Source organism: Corvus brachyrhynchos, unplaced genomic scaffold (genome assembly GCF_000691975.1).
Source record: "Corvus brachyrhynchos isolate BGI_N302 unplaced genomic scaffold, ASM69197v1 scaffold60, whole genome shotgun sequence".
Classification (NCBI taxonomy): domain Eukaryota; kingdom Metazoa; phylum Chordata; class Aves; order Passeriformes; family Corvidae; genus Corvus; species Corvus brachyrhynchos.
In genome coordinates this window covers 1993558-1999092 of record NW_008236767.1, presented here as the reverse complement: position 1 = coordinate 1999092, position 5535 = coordinate 1993558, and the positions used below count along the sequence as shown (strand labels likewise).

Here is a 5535-nt window from a genome sequence, read left to right as displayed (position 1 = left end):
AGCAGGTAAATAATGGTTTACAGTCAGACCAGGGCTCTGGTTATTGCTTGTTTTGCATTCCTAGTCAACTAGTTGAGACAGCCCAGCAGGGAGGAGTATTCCAAAGACACCTATCTCTGTGTAACAGCACGGAACTACACCAAATAGGATCCCAGGAGTACTCAGACTGCATCAGGGACCAAGGGATGCAAGAAGCTACCACAGGTGAACTTATATTCATCAAAACCCCTGTTTCAAGAGGAGGAAAACATAAAGCAATTCTCACTATAATTCATTATCATCTGGAAAAGGCAAACAGACCTTTAAAGATGGCTTGTCTAAAGGGCTGGATCCCAGCTCCAGAAGCTGTGACTCATCCTGGCAGAGAGCTTACGAAGGCTGCTAGCAAACTGGAAGGCTGAAGCTACCTTAAAGCCAAACCAGAATGGGAATTAACTATTAAACATGTTATTGTTTCATTTCTTTGAATCTCTCCAAGCCTCTTAAGCTTTAGTTTTCAATGTACTCTTTTTCCTCCATTTGTTTAATGTGGAAAGTGATTCCAGCACAGCTGACAAACCTCAGGCATCCTATTGGCAAAGGAACAGCAAATCCATCATGGTATGTTGGCTTTTGCTCAAGTAGTGCCCCTCTGAACTGAGATCTGACAGCACTACTCCAACAAGAGTGTCCCGTCCTTACAAGTTGCGACAATGGTTAGAAGAAGACACCTCTCGCCAGAAGGTGTTGACCAGCACTTCTAACAGGCAGCAGCAGTGGAGAGACACAGTGATTCCGTTAGAAATATGACACTTAATTTACTCATGGAATGTTTTCCTAGCTATACTTTCTGAAGAGTGTGGTATTTATGGCATATTGAAGACAGAGGTAGCTAACTTCATCGTCTTCAGTATGTAGACCTCAGTTTGAGAGGGATTTGAGTAACACCACCATACTGAACTTCATTCATAGTCTCAAATAAAAAAATCCTCAAAGCACAGGATCCTAAAACTTGGAAGCTGATTCTGCTGATGCTTGCACAGGTCAGGCCAAAGAGGTACATCTCAGCAGCAGCTCCTGCCTTTTTGCCTTCAAACCTGAGCTGCAGGGAGCAGTGCGATCGCTGTGGCCAGATGAGATAATTGGCACTTGCTGCTGTGTGCAGCAGCACTGCCAGGTCTCCACCTGCTCTGTAAGCCACGCCAACACCTCAACCCGTCCTGCTGGCTTGAGATGCCGCAGCAGCACCCAGGCAAGGGAGCGGCAGGAAACAGTGGATCATTAGGGTGGAATTTAATTTAGGTGGACAAAGGAATGCAGTAGAGGTCTTAGTGGGTGTGAGGAAGGTAAGGATGGAGAGCTGGAGTCTCCTTTAAAAGGGTGGAGGGATAAAGATGTACAATGAAGACAAAGAGAAAAGGATTCCACATCCTTCTACTTCATAGCAGGCCATGCACCGCTCTCAGCTGCAGACACTGGCATCACATCACCACCCTACGTAAGCCAGCAAGCACAATTCAATTCCTCAAAACTCCCCAACACACACAGGCTGAACTGATTCTAAAATAGGTTCCCATCTCCTAAAAAGTCACCTTCCAAGACACCTAAAGAAATTCCTTCTTCCACATTGGAAAACCTAGGAAAAAGAGGATGAAGCTGTAGAGGATCAGGAAAATGGGAAAGACCTTAGGATACAGAAAAAAAAAAATTAAGAGCAATTTAAAGAGTAGTTTCAGAAAATCCTGTGCAGTAAAACAGACAAAAACAACTATGTTTTTCTTCTTTCAGGACAGAAACTTATGATTTGTTCAATGTTGTAATGCAAGTATTTGCAGCTATGTGTGAAGTTACACATAGCAGGAAGTTCCCTATATTGGACTATCCATTTCCCTGACGAGTGAATTACACTGGGAGAAAACAGATCAATGTTTATCATAAAATGCTTTTGAGTTTAGCTGTTATTAATAGAATTGAGTAGCTTTTATTAGTAGCCAATGACTGTTCATGTAGTGCATTCAGTTCTCCCCCTCCCACAACCCCTTGTGTCATCCCGCTACAGCTACAGTCGGGAAGTGAAACCCAGGCGAGGGGGGTTGGACTAGTGGGCCACTGGCTTCCACAGGGTCCCTCAGGGGTCCCTTCCCTTGCTCCACCAGCTGTGTACACAGCTCTGTAGCCTACATTTGCCACTTTTTCAGATGCTGCTGGGTTACATATTCTGATTGATACTAATGAGTGCTAGTGGAGGCCTCAGGCAGCTTTGGCAAACTTTTACGGTTCAGAGTTTATGGAATCTTGGGGTGTCCAGTGGATTCAGCCAGACTCCTGCTCTCCAGGGCTTACGTGGTCTCTGGAGGCTTTCACTTGCTCCCTCTCAGCATATACTTTTCCTCCCTGTGCACAACAGCTATTGCTGCATCCACAATGCTGAACCTACTGACACAAACTGACGCAGAAGGGGCTTCTATAATAATAGCCCTTGAAATGCTGTAAAGCATTACATTTAATTTGAATGAATATTGACCAAAAACAAATCCCAAATCAAAACAAAAACCACCCCAAACAAAACAAGAATTGGGCAAGAAGGATATGAGAATGCAAGTAGAAAGCAAAGCAACTAAATGGAAGAAGAAAGTACAGCAGAGAATCTGTAATAAACAAGGAACAACAGCGTCTAGAAGCACATCCTACAATCGTAATATGAAAAGTAGTACCCATTGTTGTTAGTTTGAAGGACCAAGGAGGAAAAGTTAGGACAGAATGTAATTAAACTCATTTAAATCTAATGTCTTCTAGTTCAAAACTTCGTCTCCAGAAACTGTGTTTCCCCTGTGGGCACTGAGCCCTGTCTTCTGCTACTGTCTCTCTGTGTACTGGATGCTTTCTTCCACACTGCACAGATCTGTTTTCCTCCCCCTGCCAAAGACTGGAAATGCAATGTTGCATGAAAGCAATTTGTAATATAGGCTGACAGTCACTGATTATTGCCTCAAATATCCTCAGCAGTTACAGAAAAAAACTTCAAAACCAACTTATTTTTAGCAACTGAAAGAATTCAAGCAACCCCATGTGGCTGCTATCCAGCCATTTACTGAGTGGAGAATAGCTTGACAAATTACAGAAATGGACAAACTCAGAGTGTAAATCAGAAAACCATGTATATCACTATTTACATATGCTTTCCTGTTGAAAAGATGAACAAAACCATTAATTTTAAGGCTTCCAGTGTCAAAGGAAAGAACGACTGTTTTTATGAGCTGTGCATGAATCACAAAAACCAAAATAAAAATCCCCATCTATTCACAGTTTGGCAGATTTCTCAACTTGCTGCTAACTAACAGCCCAGCCCTACGCTGTCTCACTGTTCCTGAGTAATTCCTCTGCGTCCACTCAGGACTCGGCTCTGTGGCACTACAGGGAAGGCACAAAGGCAAAGACCCAAAGCAAAGAAGTCATGAAATAGAGCTGAGTTTAATACTGTCTCCAGCTCCAAAACTACAAGAAACCTAGTCTGACCCAGAGTGCTTCACAAGGAAGGCAGTCCCAGAAGATGTGAGATACTGGTACCGAGCACTTCCCACCTCTTCTCCTTTTCCGATTTCAAACATGGATTTGTCCCAGTGGTTCTGCTTCTCTCCAGTGCTCCGATTTCAAGTCATCTACTGGCATGAAAAAGGTCCTAGAGATTTCTTATAAGACTCTGTTCTCTCCCTTTCATTTACAAAGCAAATAAACTTTTTTTGGTCATTTACATATAAAGTAAATCCAAGCATGTCCTACTTAGCAACTTTGTAGGAAAGAACATGCATCCTTTCTCAGGAAGACTTCTACTCTGTTTGGGAAGCCTTTAGATTTTTCTCCCTATAGAGCAGTAAACCAATTTGTGTCATTTCTGCTGTCCTCTCCTGTCCCCCGTCAACTTCTTGTAAAGGGGAATTTCTATGACACTGCTGGGTTCAAAGCTCCAGCCAACTGCAGTGTGACACCTACATTTTTGCAGCAGCCTACCTGTCCTCCTCCTATTCACAAATACCTTCACTCCCTTCCTGCCCAGTAACTCTGAGATGCAGTAATTATCTTCCAACCTGGAAAGGGTAACAGAGCTCAGTTTGTGTGATTTTACTTAGGTAGTGTGACAGATTTGGCAAACCCTTTTTTTTTGCATGACAAGCAATGCCAAACCAGTTTATCAAGCAGTAGGTGGCAGACCTAATAGGGTGACCAGATGAGACTGCGTATTTATCGTTCTTTGTATTTAGCAGCAGGCTGCCACATCTCGCTCATCTCCAAAAAAAAGCTTCTCTTTGCTCCATTTGGAGAAAAAGAATCTTGCTTCAATTATTTGAGGCATCCTTTTCTTTAAAATTTAGTTCAGAGTCACTGATGTCTGCATCTCAATTTCTATCACACAACTAAAAGTCTGTGTCCCACTTGCCACTGTCAGTGCCTGTGTCTGTTGACTTCTACATCCAACACACCAATTTTGTTTGGTGCCTGTCTGCAGATAGCACACTGGATTGCAGTTTGCTATGATGCACTTCTGTATGTACTCATCTATTATATTTTGGGCTTTTTTTCTGGTAGGCATTATATCATCTTAAAGAAAGCACTTGGTTTAAAAATAACTAGAGTTGATCAGGTTTCTGCTTAGTTTCATGCACTAGAATCATTTAACACATTTCTTTTAAATACTTCCTTATAAACAAAGTTATGCTGTGATGATGCATGTTTTATAGTGAGGCAAGAAAAGCCAGCATTGACTAAGGTTTCCCATTATGAAGAATTTGGCAATAATATTGCCTTAAGGCATACCAGCCCTTACTGTTTGCTCCTTATTTATTTCTCTGGGCTGCCCTGCAGTTTTGCTAGAACTCTGAATCCCATCCACTCTGAAGCAGAAGCAAAAAGGGATCTAATTTCAAGGCCACCCCCTTTTTTTTTTTCTTTTTTTTCTTTTTCAGATTTAGAAAAGTAAATCTGGGACAGTTGCTGGTTTTTACAGTACACAGCAAGGCCCCATCAACACTTGGGTTGTCACAACTGGGAGGACAGGATCTCTCTCACTGGCTGGTATTGCTGGCCAGAAACAGACATAGGGAACAACTCCACTGAGTGGGATGGAATATCAAGCTTTAAAAGCAGACACAGAGTCCTCAGATATGGTCTAAAGACCAGAGGATACACAGACCTAAGGCAGAACACACATCAACTTTCCCCCGTTCAATATGGAAGGAGCAAGAGACACATGGAAGACAGCTAGCAGCAACTGCTCCGGTCCAGGTCAACTCACCACCAGTCTCCAGATGTATCCTCTCCTATACTCATTTTTAGGCTTCATTTTGTAGCTGAATCTTATAGACTAATCATCATCTTAGAATTAAAAAGAAGGTTCAAGGGAAAAGCATTAAAATACACATTCAAAAGCAAAAAAAAAAAAAACAAACCACCAACAAAAAAAACCCCTTTGTATTCTGACCTGAGCTATTTTCTGAAGTTCTTTTAAAACAGCAAATCCTGAAGTTAACATGAAGAGTTCTGATGGCATAATAATATGCT

The 5535-nt window shown here is 42.1% G+C and overlaps 1 protein-coding gene across 1 annotated transcript in view; it reads right to left on the bottom strand.

The window, feature by feature from the left end:
• MAPRE2 (microtubule associated protein RP/EB family member 2) overlaps positions 1 to 5535 on the bottom strand; it is an 88142-nt gene that overhangs the window by 72666 nt on the left and 9941 nt on the right. The gene's annotated exons all lie outside the window — the stretch shown is intronic.